A 20,998-nucleotide genomic window follows, 5' to 3' on the forward strand; every position below is an offset into this window, starting at 1 on the left:
AAGAGAATAACACAGATTGTAAAGCTGGTTTTAAGTCACCACCTTTGCGCAATTATCTCGATTTCTCTCTAAGCCTCTAAAGCCTTTGCTGTGATATGCCTACAGTACTTACTGAAGCCAAAAGTAGCACACAATTATTCCCCTCAAGTAGTACTAATAGACATATTGACTTTCAAATCTTAAGACACTGACCTTAGTTTGGGGCCTGATAGTGGGACTGATGTAAAGTCCATCTAAGAAAGGATACCTGGGCTGGGCGTGGTGGCTCACACCTGTAATCCCAGCACTTTGGGAGGCCGAGGCAGGTGGGTGACCTGAGGTCAGGAGTTCAAGACCAACCTGGCCAAAATGGCGAAACCCCGTTTCTACTAAAAATACAAAAAAATTAGCCAGACATGGTGGCGTGCACCTGTAATTCCAGCTACTGGGGAGGCGGAAGTGGGAGAATCACTCGAACTCAGAAAGTGAGGTTGCAGTGAGCCGAGACTTTGTCCTCCCCCCCAAAAAAGTAGAAAGGACACCTCTGTAGGGGTGAGCAGACCAGCCTCCTGGTGTTCACAGATGAGCTTAATCAAGGAGAATGGGGGATGGAGCAAAACCCCTTTACAAATCAACGACATCAGAGAAAGAGAAGCAGACTTCAGATAGAGAAGTTATTTACTAGGTGTTAAGAGCTATCCGTCCTCTTGTAGAACAACCTATGAGTTAGTTTTTGTGAAAGTTCTTCCAGACACCTGAGGGAAATTGTCCCCTCTCTATTCTTTTTCCCTTATGTGCCCATCATCTCTGAAGTATTTGAAATACACAGTGCTATGGTTCCATTCTGTCCCCACCCAAATCACATCTCAAATTGTAATCCCCACGTGTTGGGGGAGGAACCTGGCAGAAGGTGATTGGATCATGGGGGCCATCTCCCCTTTGCTGTACTCATGATAGTGAAGGACTTCTCATATCTGATGGTTTAAAAGTGGTATTTTCCCCCTACTCTCTCTCTTAACTTCTGCCATATAAGATATGCCTTGCTTTCCCTTCACTTTCTGCCATAATTGTAAGTTTCCTGAGGTCTCCCCAGCCATGTGGAACGGTGAATCAATTAAACCTTTTTCTTTATAAATTACCCAGTCTCAGGTAGTTCTTTATAGCAGTATGAAAACAGACTAATACACGCAGTGATCACTTTTTATCACATAATTAAATTTAAGAAAGTAGTAAATAGAAGAAAATACTCTGTAACTCATATCAAACAACGTGAGTATTGCTTGTACCCCAAATTTCTGGGCCAACTCATTTCTAGAGTCTTATTCATCCCCCAAGTAATGCTATGGATCTTCCTGCCTCTTTGTTTAAAACCCATCCCTGAAGTCCACCCAAGAGGTTGACTTTGATCTCCAAGTTCTGTGCCACATACATCTCCATTAGAATATGTTGCTCATTTCTCCTTCAGGGCTAACCTTTGCATACAGCATTCATTTACTCATTTAAGACATTTTTATTAAGCATCTACTATGAACCTAGGCTGTAATCAGTTTGGGGGATACAAGTTTATTCACCATTATGGACAAACCAAACCTGGTTATGGCTCACGTGGAGCTTGAAGTTTACTGAGGAACATAGACAAATAGGAAAGAGTAATGTGGGGTGACAAGTACTTTGACAGAAGTTAAACAGAAGTCATAGGGAGCACAGAGTTGAGAAATGAGGAATGCTACTCTCCCAAAGAGAGCCAGAAAGACCTCTCTGCCTCTGCTGGTCTCAGGTCTCATCTTCTAGGTATTTCCACTACCTTTTTATCCTCTTTCCTGCCTCTGGAGAGCCAAAGGCCACAAGGTGCAACGGCACCTTGACTTTCAGCCACATAACCAGTTAGAAGTCATTTTCTTTTTACCCTTACTGTCTGGCAAGTCCTTGTTCTGCATCATTTTTGCCAAACCAGGCTTTCCTCCTAACCTCCTTTGGCCACAGCCTCCTCTTGGTCCACAACAAATGACCAAGGGTTTCCTATTGACAGGAACATAGGGCTACTATCTCAGTGGGACAAGGATTTAGGGTCATTGTCCCAGGAGTGATGATGCTTCATGCTCCTTGTGACATATCTAGGTTAAGGACTTAGGAGAAGACTTTTGTGGTTGTGGGGAGAGTTTTCTCTCTAAAACTAACAAGACTGTAAGGGAATACCATCAGCTCCTGAGGCTTCATTAGAGCTGAGATCTAACCAGAGGATATAGGGTGGAACTAATGATATTAAATCAACTATTCAAATGAAGAGATTTGCATGCATTTCCAAGCAGGACCTGGTATACCTGCTAGAATTTTAATAATTTAAGCTGTGGACTTCAGCATTTTTATTACACATTAACTGACTACACTGGGTAGGAAATATACATCAATAAATTCTATTGGATACTTTCGGGGACGAGGTCTCTTTCACAGAATGATTACATTACCAGGTCACCCACTGGCTACCCACTGACTTGAGACTGACAATTCATTAGGCTTTTTTTTTTTTTTTTTTTTTTTTTTGAGAGGGAGTCTTGCTTTGTTACCCAGGCTGGAGTGCAGTGGAGTGATCTCAGCTCACTGCAACCTCCGCCTCCTGGGCTCAAGCGATTCTCCTGCCTCAGCCTCTTGAGTAGCTAGGACTACAGGTATGCATCACCACGCCCAGCTAATTTTTGTATTTTTAGTAGAAATGGGGTTTCACCATGTTGGCCAGGTTGGTCTCGAAATCCTGACCTCAGGTGATCCACCCGCCTTGGCCTCCCAAAGTGCTGGGATTACAGACATGAGCCACTACGCCCAACTGAGCTGATATTTTTATTATCTTTTTTTTCCAGTTGAGAAGCCTGAGCCTCAGAGGGTAAGTGACTCCTCTCATTTATGCCGCTGGCGTCTGGTGAGGCTTGGTCTCAGCATTCAGGTATGCAGATGGGTATGTCTGTGGTAGGGAATAGAAGTCTGTTCTTAATGTTCTGCTGACTGCTCAGTGCTTTATGATGAGCCCAAGTCATCTGCCTTGCATCAATTTTTCCTCCATTGTTCTAATGTTTCTCTTTAGATAGAGCAAATTTATTCTTTTGTTCACCAGCTGGTCCTTCTACCTTTGAGGAGGTAAAAGAAGTAGGTTTCCAGCAGAGGAAGAGGGAGTATGAATGAAGGTCACGGGAGCATAGAGCAGGAAGAAATGGTCCTAGTGGAGTTGCCTAGTGGTCATCTAGGATGAGAGGCAGATTCGTAGAATCTGTCTTCAACGTAAGGTGAGGCTGCGCCTATGGGAAGGAAAGAAATGGCACGGAGGGTGAGCAGCCTCCCAGAATACACCTGGGCCCTGCTCATGGTCACTGGTTAGTTGGAGCCACATCTGGGTCTGAGATTCGGTCTGTACACAAGATTGCTGTGATGGATGTAATTCATTTAATCACATCCTATTTTTATCACAGCAGTATCAAGAAAATGAACACACAAAGCTAGATCACCATGGAGAGCAGGCAGTTAAGATGTATTTATTTGTTTCTTTCCTCTGTATTTTTAATGTTTTGCTTGATTTCTCTTCATTTGAAGTTGCTCCTCTGATGTTACAGAGATAACATTTGCCTGATGATCTCAATCAGAAAGTGGTCACAGGAGTAGCATTCCACAGGACACTGAGCATTCGCTCTTGGGAGCACATCCTTTGCACAAGGGCAAAGGAAAGGGCAGCCAAGGCCGGGGCGAAACGCAGCGCCCTCAGCTTCGAGAAGGAAGCATAGGGAGAGCGCCCTCTTGTGGAACTTTACTCACTGTCTAATCTGCCTAGTAACAGGCTCTCTTTCGTAGCTCTTTATACCAACGGATATATTTTTTCCCCATGGATTTGTGTTTGAAGGTATTCTTAGAAAATTCTGAGTACAACTCTTGGTTGCTTTTCATAACCACGAAGAACTGACAATCTGAAGTCAATGTGCAATTCAAAAGGTGGCATTTTTTTTTAAGAGAGCCAGATTAACTGTGAATTACCTCCCAAATTGGCATGTTGGGTAATTATTTTCATATTTTGGTGCACAGCCTTTCAAAATATGGGTTTTGCAATTACGTTAAACAAAACAAAAAACTACTTCTCTCACCTGTGTAGGATTTAAGCAAAGCCCAGGCAGTTTGGGGTTATTTTTAGTCCTGATTAATTATTCAGCCAAGATAATTCCATGTTCAGCAGCTTATTTGGAAGAGACATGACAGCTGGGCTCTCAAGTCAGCCTCAGGTCAAAGCCGACATCTTCATAGCAAAACCGTGCTCTCCCCACATTTTGGGGAGAGGGCAGCGGGTTGCATTTTCTGTGACACTGGTGTCAGCTTTGCCAGCCTGGAGCCGGTGAGTGGAGGGAGAAACTGCTGATTCAGGGGACTTCAGACATGGCCGATTTCACAGCAGCGAAAATAGGTCACTAATGACACGTGGCAATGAGCCAATAAACTGCGGCCAGGAGCTTGGAAGGGTCTGCTGGTGGCAAGATCTGTTTCACTAGAACTCCAGAAAGAAAGCAATCTGCTTTAATTTGTTTAAAACAACCATAGGGTTGTAGAACTCAGAGGCCAAGATTGTGATCTCGTTTCTCCTTGCCTTTATGTTCCTAAGCATTCAAGTTTATTGTTTCGGTTTATCCCTTTTCCATTCCCATGAACTGAAATAACTGGAGCTCCTGCTTCTTTTTTGAATAGTCAAGCTCATGTGATTCTTTTTTTCCCTTCAAGTGCCAGGGGGGAGAATGAAGACGATATGGGTTGACTCTGTGTCTCCACCCAAATCTCATCTTGAATTGTAATCCCCACGTGGTGGAGGGAGGGTCCTGGTGGGAGGTGATTGGGGGCTATTGGGAGGATCATGAGGACGGTTCCCCCATGCTGTTCTCGTGATAGTGAGGGAGGGCTCGCGAGAACTGATGGTTTATAAATGGTGGTTTCCCCTGTGGCTCTTTCTCCTGCTGCCATGAAAGACGTACCTTGCTTCCCGTTTGCATTCTGCCACAATTGTAAGTTTCCAGAGGCCTCCCACCCATGTGGAACTATGGGTCAATTAAACCTTTTTTCTTCATAAGTTACTCAGTCTCGGATGTGTCTTCATAGCAGTGTGAGAACAGACTAATGCATGCGACAATGATGATATTATCCTTTCTGATTCCCTCGTGTTGATGCTGATGTGACTCTGGTCGGTTTAGTCCATACCATACTGATCTTCATAAAACCATCTCTGTGATTTGGGAATGGTGTCATGTGTTGCCATTATGTGAGGAAATAGTATTTTTACTTCATTTTAGGTGGTCACTCTGGATTGATGTTTCCCATTAATATCCTGAAAGGAGAAGGGGGGATCGTAGAGAAGAAGGCTGGGAATGGCTAATCACCCTCCATATTGGCCTGGTGTGATTCAGAACAGAGCTTAGAACAGAGATTCCCAAACCAAAGTGAGCCTCAGCATTCCTGGGAGGGCCTGTTAAAAACTAGGTGGCTGGGCCTCACTCTCTTATTCTGATTCATTAGGTTTGTACGAAAAGCCCAAGTATGTGCATTTCTAACAAGTTCCGAGGTGATGCTTGTGCTGCTGATCCAGGGACCTGCATAAGCCTGAAGTGCTGGCTTAGGCAGGTCAGCAGTGGCCTCAGCACTTTCCCACATAAGCAATTTCCCCATCCTAGAGCTTCCTCCACACTGCAGACGGTTTAAGGGTAGAGACCATTTCTCATTCATCTTTAAATTTCCAGACTCCAGCATAGTGCTTGACACAGATGTGTTAAATAGTTGTTGAATTAATCAATGACTGAACTCTATCAGCTGATCTTCTTAGAATTTCTTACTTGAAGTGGGTAATCAGAGATGTTTTACTGAAGCTCTGGAATCACCTTAAATAGGACATTGGTTGCATTGAATGTAAATGAGGAAATCACTGAAATTAATATTTAAAAAGACAATGGGCCTGGTGCGTTGGCTCACACCTGTGATACCAGCACTTTGGGAGGTGGAGTGGGGTGGATCTGGAGGTCAGGAGTTCGAGACCAGGCAACATTGTGAAACCCTGTCTCTACTAAAAAATACACAAATTAGCCGGGCATGGTGGCACACACCTGTAGTCCCAGCTACTTGGGAGGCTGAGGCAGGAGAATTGCTTGAATCCAGGAGGCAGGTGTTGCAGTGAGCCGAAATCATGCCATTGCACTCCAGCCTGGGCAACAGAGTGAGACACCATCTCAAAAAACAAAAAAACAAAAAACAGCAGAGTAAGGATAAATAAGGCAATATGCTCTCCTAAGGGTTTCTCAGGTTGAACGAAAGGAGCTAGGTTTTAGGAAGAAGCTGGGCAGAGGAAAACTGGGCCTACCAAAGCGAACAAGGTGTTTTACCACCATTTGTAATAAGAGACAGAAACCTTCTGCAAGAAGTGTATTAAGAAGATGACCTGGCACCTTTCCCCTGGAGGGTTCCATGCACTGAACCTCACAGGGCAGGGTAAGACATAGTTCTTGTGTCAAAGGAGAGTTTTTGGCATGGTTTGTGACTTGGGGACTATGTAATATGTTGGCGACAAGTATGTAAATCCTGGAGATCAGCTTCTAGGACTTCTCCAATCTGTGTCTTCATTCTTTTATTTGGATGGGAACAAAGGGAAGAATGGAGTTTGAGTCTGGTTTGGTTGGAACCTTCCATCCCTCATGACCTTGTGGCTGCCTTAGCATGTGCCCTCTCCACGTGTTGCTGGGCATTTTCTGGCATGCCTCTTTTGTTTTTGTTTTTTTTTTGTGGGTTTCTTTTTATCATGCTATCCTTCTGCTTGGAATGTCTCTCTCTACTGTCCAACCAGCCTAATCCTGGATAATTCAGACTTAACCATTTATAACTTCCCCTAGCAGCTACCTCTCCCAGGAAGTCTCTTTAGGTGTCTCTTCTCTGTGTTCTTATAATACCCTATGAATACTTCAATCACTCATTCACTTATTCATTCAACAATTATCTATTTGAGTTCCTAATAGGTGCTAGGCATAGTGCTAGTCATTGGGGATATAAAGATGGACATGACATAGCTCTTGTCCTTAAGTAGCTCATTGCCTAGTGAGAGGATATAAATAATTCAACAAGTAATTACAATACAAGTGCAAAGTCCTCAGATAGGAGTAAGCACTGATGCTATGGAAATACCCAGAAAGGACGCCTAACTTTAACTTGAGATGTCAAGGAGCATTTTCCAGATTAGCAGCCCCCAACTTTTTTTGGCACCAGGGGCCAGTTTTGTGGAAGACAATTTTTCCACTGATGATCAAGGGGAGGGATGGTTTCAGGATGAAACTGTTCTACCTCAGATCATCAGGCATTAGATTCTCATAAGGAACATGCAACCTAGACCCCTCACATGCACAGTTCACAATAGGGTTCACGTTCCTGTGAGAATCTAATGCCACTGCTAATCTGACAGGAGGTGGAGCTCAGTGGTAATGCTCACTGGCCTGCTGCTCACCTCCTGCTGTGCAGCCTGGTTTCTTTTCTTTCTTTTTTTTTTTTTTTTTTGAGATGGAGTTTCACTCTTGTCACCCAGGGTGGAGTGCAGTGGCACAATCTCAGTTCACTGCAACCACCGCCTCTCAGGTTCAAGTGATTGTCCTGCCTCAGCCTCCCAAGTAGCTAGGATTACAGGCACCTGCCATCACACTCAGCCAATTTTTCTATTTTTGGTAGAGATGGGGTTTCATCATGTTTGCCAGGCTGGTCTTGAACTCCTGATCTCAGGTGATCCACCCATCTCTGCCTCCCAAAGTCCTGGGATAATAGGCGTGTGCCACCGCACCCACTGTGCAGCCTGGTTTCTAATAGGACACAGACTGGTACTGGTCCATGGCCTGGGGGTTGGGAACCCTTGTTTTAGATAAAGAAATACTTTACTCAAGATCTAGCAGGTTGAATAGAATTTAGCCAGACAAAGAGATGGGAGAAGAGCATACCAATGAGGAGAAGCTTTTGCAAAGCTTATTATTTGTTTATATGATCAGCTGAAGACCGTAGACTTTGGGGGCTGAGACTGTGTTTTATTCCTTAGTCTAGCCCTAACTCATAGAATCATACCTGGCATACAGTAGAAGTCCAAGGAAAAATTTCTTGAATGTGTGAATGAATGAATTAGCTTCTGCTGCAATGGGTGCTGAGGGTACTAACCAGTAACCTCAAGGTGATGATTCTTAAAAAGTGAACCTTTGTTGGCTCAATGGCTCTCTATTCTAATTCTTTTATGCCCTTCCTATGTGCTTATCAGTTGGTTAGCAGACATTAAAATTGCGTGGGCTCTATGTGCAGGTTCATTTCATGTTCTGAGTACGATTGCTGATACGATTTCCATGCAGCAGCAAAATGCTCCAACCCAATGCTTTGAAAACAAATGTGCAAATTCCAAAAAGAGGATTAATGCAAACAAGGTTAGAACCGACTGAGCATTTTAACACTGCATGAAATATAAACACATCAGACTGTGTTTTCAGAAACAGACTTCTTTTTTTATGATTGGAAAAATACTGCTTTTGTTGATGGCTCCATCGTCAGTTGCCTCTCAAAGTGTGTTCTGCTGTTAATGGAACAGCGAGGCAGGTCTGCAGGCCCACGTGTCTACCCACTCATTGTCAGTGAGCACTGGATTTCTGAATCACCTGGGAAAATGGGAAATGATTAACTCAAAGCAAAAAAGGTGACTTACATTTTCTGAATGAATGATAGTGATTGAAGTGCTAACGCCTAAGAGATTTGCAGAGGAGTTCATGCAAGGGGTAGAGAGCGTCCCTGTGTTCTTAGGAGTTGCTTTAGTGATAGAAGCCCTGGCTCAGAGTGGGGGAGGCAAAGCAGGCAAGAAGCAGTGAGTGGGAGAATTGAATACCTTGATTAGAGAATCCTTGTGCTGCTCCTTTATGCCCTGATTGTGTGGGCTGACATCTGGCTGCAAATAGATGCTCAACAAAGGATCATGGCTAACCACGGCTCGTAACAGTGCTTTGAAACTGAGTGCACATTAGAATCACACTGCAGAGTTTTTAAAAAATATCAACCCTAGGGCTTCATCCCAAGAGTTCCTGATTTAACTGGTGTGGGATAGGACCCAGGCATCAGCATCTTTTTAAAAGCTCCCCAGGTGCTTCTATTTGAAAGCCAGGATTGAGACTAATTGTTTGTAGTGGATTAGGAGAGCCTCTTGCCAGCCAAGGAGTGGCTCCTTCACTATGAGCGATCCCTTGTCATGATCTCTCTTCCAGGACAAGAGCAGAGAAGGGAGAACAAGAAAAGGGGAGTAATTAAGGGTTTAGTGTGATTCTTTTAAAACCCTAGTCCAGAGAGGCTTTGAGAAACACAGGTTACATCCACACTGATTGATCTTGTTATCCTTGAAATCAAAAAGAGAATATGGAGAATAATGAAGAGTTGGCAACATTTTAAAAAATGATGTGGCAATGGGTTATTGGCAAGGTACTTCCAGAAGGTCTTAAAATATGTTTGGCAAGAAACTCACTGATCAGATGAAGGGACCTGTAAAGTGAAATTTGAAGGGAAATAAAGATACTGAGGGAAGTGGGGAGAGGAACTGTGGAACTAGAGATCAAGGAATAAACTGCTATATGATTCACTTGAAAAACAAGGGAGGCCTCTCCAAGATCCCCAGGGCAGACAAGGAAAAGGTACAGGGATAATGCTCACAGGTATGGATGGTGACATATGTTTCATAATTTCAGTTTAGAGAACTTAATATAATTTTTTTCAATTTATTATTTTAAGTACCACCAACACTGTTAGGGTGAGACTTATAAGTGGAACCCTCCACCAGAGTTCTGCCCTCCAGTTACAGATTTCCAGGAGGTGTAAAGCATTGCAACAGTCACATACTATGTTCCATCCCAAGCCTTATGAGGTCTTCAAAACCATACCACAGTATTCTTGGGGGAAAGTGTCTTCATAGAGAATATTTCAGCACTCGTTTTAATAATACACCCTTAAGCTGTTCTAATCTGTGCCCATCTCAATGCAAAATTCAGATTTACTTGAAAAAAAAATACACTAGTTCAACCTCAGAGGTCCTAGGTTTCTTTCCTTGACCACCTCCTATGCTGAGCTTCCATCTCGTCCTTCCTGGCTGGAGCAGTTAGGTTTACCAGAGCCACAAAAGTGAGAGCTACCATTGGTCTTATCTTGGAAAGCTCGAGCTTTCTGGCATAAAGGAACTCAGATCCCTTAGGACCTTGGGAATCTCACATGCCTCTGACTCCTTCAAGAGATGCAGCATCTGTATAACCAAAACGACCACCCTCTACTTCCCTGTCATGTCTTGCTTGGCCCTAGAGAACACAGAGGGGAGGCTTCTGTGGATCACCCCTCCACTTTGTGTACACACCTCCTAGAATTGGTGTCTCACCGCCTAACTATGTGCCAATGGCTCTGATCTGTAAACAGGATATTGATATTAGATCTCACATAGTTTAAGCTTCTGCCAGTAGAATTTAGCTACCTTCCCGATATCTTCCTGCTATGTCAGAAAGCACAGCTCCTGAGCCCTCAGTACAGGAGTCCACGTGTTTAAACTGAAGGAAAGGACTTCATCAGCTGATATAGTGCAAGAACCTGGCTGAAAGAGATCATGAGGGTCCGAGCATCTGCTTACAGGCCTTCCCTTCCAGTTTTCAAAGAGTTCAAAAGGGTGGAGGGCCCTAGCTTCTCTTTTATCCATGGAATGCCTTTTCTGGTGCCTTTTCTTACTGTCTCTGGCCTGACATGCTTGGGTCAGGTCAGAGAAGGGCTTCGCCTTCATGGCATGGTTATCTTCAAATCTCCCTTAGTATCCACTAAGCCTATAGGTCTTTGATTCTCTAAGGTTCATGGGAAATGGCTAAGCGTGCTAGGAAAGATCTATTCAGGATCTGCTCTTACCCCATTATGATGCTAGCCATCTAGCAGAACTTGTACAGTATTTAAAAATGAACAATATCAACTTTGATTCTTCCAGGCAGTTCTGAACTTTGAGGATGAAAATTCACATGCCTCAAAGGTCTTATATAATTTGGTTTCTAAAGAAATTAGCACTCCAGGTATTTCATATCATGATCATCATTTTTGTCAATTACTAGATAGTGTCTGGAGCCCCCCAAGATCCCTTGTGGCCTTTGTCTAAAACTGAGAAAACCCACTGAGTGAGCAGCAAAACTGTCTTCTCCTTGTGCCGCTTAGCATCTGAATCTAATACTTACTACTCTTTAAAACCTGCACCGAAAACCATTGTCTCTGGTAAGCAGTGTTGGGCATTCTGAATCTAGAATTTGGGTTTGAGTTTCCTTTGGTGTCTATTTAAAAAAAAACAATTGTTCATGCAAGTCTAAATTTTATCTGAATTTTTATTCTTCACAGTGCATGTGCTATGGGGCTCAAAGATACTAAGTGTGATGTTTTAAATGGTTACACTTCAAAGAGTGACTCATCTCAACTTTCCCTAAGTGGTCATGTATTTTGCATATCTATTCTAGAACGCTCTAGGCCCATGGGCAATGCACATTGCACTCACAGAGGGCATACACTTGGCATCTGGCTTAGAATACCCTCCTTAGCCACATCTTTATCTGCTTGGCTACAAATCTGAAACTTTCCGTGCTCTTGGGGATCTGTTTTAGACACTCTCTAGAGTTAAAATGAATGAGCCAGTGCTTGAATATTTCCTCTTCCTGTTTGTGCAGCCTTCTGCACACAGGTAGCGATGCTAACTGCCCAAGTATGTTGCAATTGCATCTGGACTTGCAGATGCAGAGCAGGCCCTATGGATCCAACTCCCTCTCACAAATACCCTGGGTTTGGTGTGCTCTTCTCTTCTCTGACTCCCACCACCCACCTCCAGTTTTTCCCTGACTCTGATTCACATCTGTAGGAGTGGGCGGGAGGTTTTAGCACTTAGGCCACAGAATCTGAAGCCAGGATGAGGGCACAGATGCTGGCTCTCGAGTGTCCTTAAAGACTCCCTAACCAGCACCACTGAGCTCTAAGTATCTCCTTTCCTTGTGGCTTCTTCCATCCTGGGCTTTCTAGATCCTGTGGGTGGAGGTCTGAAGTTTTTGTCCAGCATGATCTTGTTCCTGGAAGGCTGGAGAGCACACAAATCCTGGGCTGATTCAACTTCCCAACCTTCTCCAAATGGCTTCTACCACTGGGATACCAAAAAGGGGTTGTCCACCAAGTTTTGGTTGTCAACAAAATTCAACCACCGATTTTGCCCATTCCCTTCCCTTCCACAACCATAGGATGTTACGGGATGGTGATATAGTTTGAATGCTTGTCCCTGCCCAAATCTCATGTTGAATTGTATCCCTAGTGCTGCAGGTGGGGCCTGGTGGGACGTGTTTGGGTCATGTGAGTGGATTCTTCATGGCATGTTGCTGTCTTTACCATAGTGAGTGACTTCTCATGAGATCTGATTGTTTAGAAATATGTGGTACTTCCCCTCCCCACACCCTCTGTCTCTCTTGCTCCTGCTTTTGCCACGTGATGTGCCTGCTCCCCCTTCACCATCCGTCATGATTTAAGTTTCCTGAAATCTCTTAGAAGCTGAGCAGATGCCAGAACCATGCTTCCTGTAAAGCCTGCAGAACCGTGAGCCAATTAAACCTCTTTTTTTTTAAAAAAAAATAAATCACCAGTCTCAGGTATTTCTTTATAACAATGCAAGAGTGGTCTAACACAGATAGTCGTCTTTTTCCTTCTTTAGGTACCACCTCTCCCTGACCCCCTAACCTCTCCAATGCTAGCAAGTGTGATCCTTAAAGCTTATTTGGCACCATGGGCATGGTATAGTCCATGCCTATAGGTCTGGTGCAGGATGAATCCTCCTCTACACTGGTCCTAGTGGGACCTTAAAGTTCCTGAATTTCCATTCCTTCTTTTCCTGTTTAATGTTATTAAGTGAAAGAAATAAAAGGGCGATCTCTGGTATGTAGCCAGAGTTCCTGCTGCAGCTTCCTTCTTAGAAATTACTTAAGAACCACTTCACATGTTTTTCCCTCTCTCCTGTCTTTTTTTCTACTGCATTCTGTAACAAAGTTTCCAGACTCGGTTTATCAGCAGAGATCATTCTCCTTCCCTTCATGTCTGGTTAGAAATTAGACCTGCATAGTCCTGTGGTTGTTGGCACTCAGGAAGGCTGGCTGGAGAGTCTTTACTGTTCTGAGCCTGACAGGAGGCAGTGTTTGCCTTGAGGCCATCAAAGACCTCAGATACCTCAGAAAGCCCGAGGCTGTCTACCAGTCACCTTCTCCCATCTACACCTGGCCCCTATCGTTCTTTGTTCTTGCAGCATCTCAGAGGTGTGACCCAGCCAGAGTCAGAAAGTTCCCTCCCCACCCCCTACCTCCTCCTCTCCCCCCACCTCCACCCCAAGTGCTGGAGCAGTGCATCCTGGAATAGTTTCAGCTTTTTGTAACAAGCAGCTTTAGCAAATGTGTGGCCTGCAACTCCAGTTGGTGGTTCTGATATATGGACCTAGTTTTCAAAACATTTTTATAGACAGAGATTTTCACATATACGTGTACAACTTGATGGGTCGTCAAAAACTAAATATTCCTGTGTAACCAGAACCCAGGTAAAGAAGCAGAATATTACCAGCATCCCAAAGCTTCCTTAATCCTCCTTTCTAGTCACTCTGGATTTCCAGCAGCATGGATAGCTTTGCCTGTTTATAGATCTTATACTGATGGAAGCGTATTCATAGTTTATACAATTTTGTGTCTGACTTTGGTGCAACATTATGTTTGTTCAGTTCATCTATATCATTGCACGTGGTCATAGATCATGCATTTCATATATTGTGTAGTATATGTGTGGATATACCACATCCATTTTTACTATTTTTCTCCATTTTTTGCTCCAGATTTTGGCCCTTACAAACAGTGCTGTTGTGAACGTTGTGCCTGCCTGTCTTCTGGCTGGACATAGGTAGGTGTTTCTGTTGGGTGATATGCAGAAGTGAAAATGCTGGGTCATGATATGTGCACATGCAGCTTTGGAAGATACTGCCAAATAGTTTTTCAAAGTGTATGAGAGTTTCAGTTCCTCCCCATCCTCTCCCACACTTGGTATTTTCTGCATTTTTATTGTAGCCATACTGGTGGGTGTGTGGTGGTATCTCACTGTTGTTTGAATTTGAATTTCATTTTGAGTGGCTCTGTGGCAGCCCAAGAATGAAGCTAGGGCATCAAATAAAAGATGTTACCGCAGACATATGTCTGTTCTCGCTTTTGAGAGATGCGGCTCTATTAGTCTATTCTCATGCTGCTAATAAAGACATAATTGAGACTGGGTAATTTATAAAGGAGAGAGGTTTAATGGACTTACAGTTCCACATGGTTGGGGAGGCCTCACAATCATGGCAGAAGATGGAGGAAGGAAGAGCAAAGGGACATCTTAAACAGCAGCAGGCAAGAGAGTGTGTACAGGGGAACTGCCCTTTATAAAACCATCAGATCTCGTGAGACTTACTCACTATCATGAGAACATCACAGGAAAACCCCACCCCCATGATTCCGTTACCTCCCATTGGGTCCCTCCCATGACACGTGGGAATTATGGGAGCTACAATTCAAGATGAGATTTGGATGGGAACACAGCCAAACCATATCAGCAGCCTTTCTCCCCACTTTAGAGATATCTTATTTGTAGAGGCTAGCTTGAAAATCCAGAGTCCAGGCCGGGCGCGGTGGCTCATGCCTGTAATCCCAGCACTTTGGGAGGCCGAGGTGGGCGGATCACGAGGTCAGGAGATCAAGACCATCCTGGCTAACACAGTGAAACCCCGTCTCTACTAAAAATACAAAGAATTAGCTCGGCCTGGTGGCGGGCACCTGTAGTCCCAGCTACTCGGGAGGCTGAGGTAGGAGGATGGTGTGAACCCGGGAGGCGGAGCTTGCAGTGAGCCAAGATCGCGCCACTGCACTCCAGCCTGGGTGACAGAGCAAGACTCCGTCTCAAAAAAAAAAAAAATCCAGAGTCCTTTAAGTCATCCTACATTCTCAGAAAACATGCTATTGTCACTGGGCCTGGACACATCATGAAGTATTATGCAAGTGACTTTGCCTGACTGATACACTCATTTTCTCTTCCATCTACAAACAATAGTGGAGTCCTATATATGCCAGTCTCTGTTCTAGCTGTTGAGAGTACAGCAGGAAACCAAACAGAAGGTAGACTCTTCGAAGCTCACATTCTACGGGAGAGAGACAATCAACAATACAATGAGGAAATAGATGGTCAGACAGTGACTGGCACTGTGGAGAAAAACAGGGCAAGAAAGGTTGAGGATCTCCAGGCACAGCTTTCAATAGAGTGGTCAGGGATGGCGTCACTGACAAGGTGACATTGGAACAAAAGCCTTAAAGTTCCATGGGAACAAGCTATGTGGGTGTCAGAGGGAGGGGAGGAACATTCTAGAGGAAAAACCACGTGCAAATGCCCTAAAGTGGGAGCATGTTTGAGGAACAACAAAGAGGTCAGTGTGGTTGGAACCAAGTGAGCAAGAGATGATGTGGTGCAGAAAAGAAGGCTGTGCTGGGCCTGGCAGGCAACCCAAGGACTCTCAGCTCAGAGTGAAACATCCTCAATGGTGCTCCAGTATCACCTTCATGGAGCCTCCTAGTATCAAATCTTCCTATCAACTGAGACCAGTTGGCTCTCTTTCCATAGCTTAGGATGTGTCAGGTTAGAATCTCCTCTGCCCCTAATCAAGTCTTTTCTGGTCATTTAGAGGTCATTTTGACTGGTGCAGCAGAAAGGGGAGGGACCAGGTAGAGTATGAGGATCTCACCTTTTCTGTGATTTGATGAACAACACTGGAGTTTAAATGTTCCTTAGAGAGTCCCCAGGCTGTCCCTCAACATCAGGCCTCAGCAGCACGTGAGGATGAACAGGGCACACTGTCAGTTAAAATTCACAGTCTGTAGGATCCACATTTCTCACCTGTATCAGAGACACCTGGATCCCACCCTGCAGGCCCCTCTCCACTACCAAGGGTCTCTTGGGGCAACTCCCGGAGAGAATCCAACATGTGCCCTTGATTTAGGCAAATGTAGCTGTGAATGTTCTGAAAAGGAATAGGAAAGAAGGGGCCTTGGTATCAGAAAAGACTGAGCAGAAGAGAAAGACTCAGAAAAAGAAAGTATAGTATATGATGAGGAGAGCATTAATCAATTAACTGCAATGGAAGAATCTAAGCACTGGGGAAAAGAGAAAATTATTTAGTCCATAGCTCATATCAAAATTAACTTCCATAAAATATGACAATAAAATATGGGCATTTTTTTTTCTTTTACAACAGAGAAGGAGAGAGACTTTCTAAATGATCCAAAAAGTAAACCACCACCATCATCATCAACAACATCTAATACTTTATGCTTTACTTGTGTCAAGTAATTTAATCCTCACAACCACTTTATTTGGTAACATTAGTTTTTCTCATTTTCTAGATGGTAAAATTGAGGCACAGAGAGGGTAATTTTCCAAAGGTCCCAACAAGTGGTAGTGCCAGGATTCAAAGCAAACGAGTATGACTTCAGGGTTCCTACTTCTGTATTACCACTAAAGAAAATATTGAGAGATTTGAATACACGAATTAAAAGCTATTTGGAAAAAACATGTAGAGGAAAGGACAAATGATTGGCAGAGGAGGGGGAATCACGCCACATATGTAACAGATAAAGCATTAGTATCCTTTACAGAACAATTTCTCAAATGTTAGTTCTCAGAACACCAGTGTCCTGAACCATGCCAATGCGTGTTCTGTGAGGAAAAGAAAAAAGTCCTCATGGTCAATGAAGTTTAGTAAATGATGTGTTAAATCTGACCATGGAAGTCTTTTTTTCCCTCAGTTCACCTATTAACATCTCATGGGACAATCAAGCTTCTGAAATACAGCCCAGAAGATCTCACCTTTGTATGTAATGTGTTCCTACAAATCAGGAAGGAAAATATGAAAAATCCCAATAGAAAAATGGACGCAAGAAAAAACAGACAGTTCAAAAAAGAAAAAATATAAATAGCTGTAAGCATACAGAAACAATTCAACCTTGTTATTAAAGAAGGAAAGTGAAATATGGAGGTACCAATTTTTATCTTTCAATTAGGTAAAAGGGCTTATACCCAGTATTTGTAAGAGTAGGAGGGAAAAACCACACTCTTACAAAATCAGTGACATTGACTAACAAGTACAGCTTTTCTATGGGAGGGCAATTTGGCACTATGTATCAGAGGTCTTAAAAAATATGTGTATAACTTGATCTAGCAAAGTTTGTTCAGAGGCACTTATAAAGAAATACAGTAGGTCCTAGAATAATGTTGTGTCTGTCATTCAACATCATTTTCTTGCAACATTGACAAGAAAAAATATTGATTCCCTGCCGGGGCCACTGTCTGCGTGAAGTATGCATGTTCTCCCCATGTCTGTGTGGGTTCTGTCCATGTTCTCCCGTTGCCTCACATATCCCGAGGCTGTGCATGGTAGATGAACTGGCCTGTCTCAATGGCCCAGTCTGAGTGGGTGTGTGTGAGCGTGTGAGTGACCCTGCGATAGGATGACGTCCTGTCCAGAGTTAGTTCCCACCTTGTGCCCTGAGCTGCTGGGACAGGCTCTGGTCACCCAAGACCCTAAACTGGAATAATTGGGTAAAAAATGACCTGACTTGTTTTTATTAATCTTTTAAAAATGTATGTATAGCTCACATTTATTTTAATGTTTAATATTACAAGTGTTCGGGGTCTTTATTTAGAAGTTTGATATTTTAGTGACCAGAAATATGCTGTAGGAACTTAACTCTTGTTCATATCAATTAGCCTTTGGTAAAATTGGTTTCCTTATGTGTTGTTTTGCTTAAAGTTGTTTCCGTTAAAGTCACAATTTCCAAGAACCTATAGGGGACATTAAGTGAGTACCTGCTGTAATTGGACAAGTGGGCAAGGATGTATGTACAGGGGAGTTCATTGCAGCATGATTTGTATTAGCAAAAATGTCTATTAATATGAGTCAACGAACATTTATACATGGAAGTACTGTGTACCTCTTAAAAACAGTGATAGTGATCTGTTGTATTCCCATGGAAATATGTCCAATGTATATGTAAAAATAATCAGATTACCAAATAACTTATAACTACCTTTGTAAGAAAAATAAAAGAAAATAAGATGGCAAGCATATATATTTAAATGTTAATGGTGATTAGTTTTCTCCAGTGGTTGGATTTCAGTTGATTTTTACTCTTTTCTTTATGCCTTTCTGCATTGTCTAATCTTTTTTACATTGACCACTTATTACTTTGAAACTAAAAATGGCTATTACTGTTTGAAACATGACATTTTTACTACTTTGAAAAGGTGAGACACATTAGAGAACTAAGGGGATTTAATTCTTTAACGAATGTGAAGTTTTTTATTATGCTACTGAAATTAGCCTCAGCCTAATAAGCTAAACCCAAAGTGAGGGTGAATAAGATTCAAGAGGAAGAAGACAAAGAAGCTTAAAAAAATCTGAAGTCTGTAGAAATAATACATCTTTCTAAAAGGGATATAGAGAAAAGAGGGAATTAACCTTCACATGGTTCAACTGCTGCATTGAATCCTTGGCTTGTCAGAGGAAAAACCTGGACAGTTAACGGTTCTTCTTGTATCAGGCAGGGAAACAAGCAGATGTCAAATAGTGTTTGGCAAACGGACCTGCAGAGCCACCCTCCAGCAGTTTCTGAAGGGAATCTCAACTCCTTGTTCCTGAATTTGTAGAACAGGATCTGGGCCAACTCCTTCCCCCCACCTTTTTTAAAACTAACCCAAAATGAACTCCTTATGCAAAGTCTGGACGGTTTCCAACCCACCCAGTGCTCAAGGTTGTCAGCCAGCTGTTGGCAGCTCACACTGACTCATTTTCTTTTCTCTTAAATGGTGCAGAAATATGTTGCTTTACATACAGAAGAGAGAGAGAGAAAAAAAGGAATTGAAGGACCTAATTTGAAAATACCTCAAATCTCCTAAAATCAGCCTTAAGACCTAGTCAGTTTATTTCCCCATTCGTTCTGTGGTACCAAATGTGTTGAAGTGGTCCCACAGAGAACTACCCATTTTATGGTATGTAAAGGGAATTCCTCAGCAAATTCTCCTGGAAAGGTGAGAACTTGAATACTAATGAAGAATCTATCTCCCTTGCCATTCTCTTGCCACTGCCAACTGAAAATGTAGCATTTTATGTTTATTTAAAACAGAATCTATCATAAAATAGATCTATTTTAGGAAATCGAATATTTGAAGAAATGTATCATCCTTACTCTATCATCCAGTCTTGTTGGGAGGTAATGTAGCCTAGTGGTTAAGATCAGAAGCACTGGAGTCTGTTTCCTCATCCATAAAATACTATCTACCCCCCACTGGGCTGTTGTGAAGATTAAATGAACTGTTTTTAGAAGTATGCAGTGCTGGCCTGGCACAGGCCAGTTAATGGAGGCCAGCAATAAACACAGCTCTTACCCCTGGATCACAATCAACATAGCAAGCATCTTCACAGAATCCTTAGGTATTTAGAAAGGCAGGTGTCACAAACATTTTTTGTTGTTTCAAAATGTCTTTCTCAGAAACACCACTGTTTGCTGGGTTAGGAGGTAAGTTCTCCCACCCCCAGTCTGCCAGCCCCACTCACCAAGTGTTGCTGGATCTCTTCCCTCACTAAGACCACTGTCTGGGGTCAAGGATTCGGTCTTCTCTTTCCAGGGGTGGGAGGTAGGTTTTGTAAGGGTCACAGATTATTGACACAAAGGCCATCCACAAGGGACAATCAGATGGGCTCAGCACATTCTGGAGTCATGGAGGACCATCTGCGGCAATGTGGGAATGGGTCATGGGAGGTTCCTGCCCAGCCCTAAGGAAAAAAATGAGTGAGGGGGCAGAGTCGTGTGCTCGTGACAGGAGCCAGCCAGACTCACAGCAGGCCTCCTGGTAGTGGCCGCCCACAAATCTTTGAGCAGAAACTGTCTGATCTGCCTTTCGTCCTGAGCCTGGGTGGAAACAAAACTTCAGAACAATAACTTTTCCTTTCCCTCGGCCTTCCAGTCATAACAACTCTAATTCTTCTTCAGACCAAGTGGATCCTTCTGCCCACTAGGGGAAAGGGCAGGAAGTGCTGAAAAGAAAGAAAACACGATAGTGAGTATTTCAAGATCTTCTCTTCCACCTTCACAATGAGAGCCTTTTCTTAGTTCTGTGTAGCTGTTGGGAATGCAAGGAAAAAGGGAAAACTGGGAGTGTGGTGCCTCCTTGGGAATTTCTTTGGATGGAGAATACGAAATTGAAAAGCCAAGAGTTCCTGCTTCGGGAGTGGGCAGTAGGGACTCTTTCTCCATGCATTCCATGTCTTCAGAATAATTTCATGCTTGGTATTTTTGCCTTTTCTCTGAAGTCCTCCCCAAGTCCTGGAAGAACCAAGAAATCACCATGGCTTAGACAGAATTTGTTTTAAGCAAGACTCGACTTGTCAGCTGATGCCGCAGCAACCTCCTACTAGACTGTGAGTTGCACAGGCTCAGCACTGGTTAGGAACTGCTAGACTTTCAGACAGGGCTGGCTCCAGTTTTTCCCTCTGATCATGGATTAAAGTGGAATTTTCCAGTGAGGCTTGATCTAGGAGGAACCCTTTTCTTCAGGTCCACAAGTTCTCTTTATTCTGCAGAGGAATCCTACCCTGTGGCCATAGTGGGGCAGTCTCCATCTATTCCGTCAATGACCAGACCTCAGATGAGAAGAGAAATAAGCATCCCTGGCAGAAAGATCTCCAAATACAGAGTGGTTTTCACTCATTCACACAAGAATCACAGGCTCATTGATAACAGTGTATAGGGATTTGGGTTTTCTATTTTTATTAAATAATGTATTATTACTATGAAAGTTTTCACATCTAAGAAATCAAAGGGTTGTATAATTATAAAAGCGTTCTGCAACTTTTACATCCTTTCTA

General features: G+C 43.2%; 1 long non-coding RNA gene across 4 annotated transcripts in view; it reads left to right on the top strand.

The window, feature by feature from the left end:
• The window catches only part of LOC110740705, a 259,524-nt gene that overhangs the window by 96,790 nt on the left and 141,736 nt on the right, over nucleotides 1-20,998 (top strand). For all 4 annotated transcript variants that reach the window (XR_002515681.2, XR_002515679.2, XR_002515682.2 and 1 more), the window contains exon 7: nucleotides 13,892-13,956. This is a non-coding gene — a long non-coding RNA (uncharacterized LOC110740705). The remainder of the gene's footprint in view (nucleotides 1-13,891; nucleotides 13,957-20,998) is intronic.

The sequence above is a fragment of the Papio anubis genome, chromosome 9 (genome assembly GCF_008728515.1).
Source record: "Papio anubis isolate 15944 chromosome 9, Panubis1.0, whole genome shotgun sequence".
Taxonomy (NCBI): Eukaryota; Metazoa; Chordata; class Mammalia; order Primates; family Cercopithecidae; genus Papio; species Papio anubis.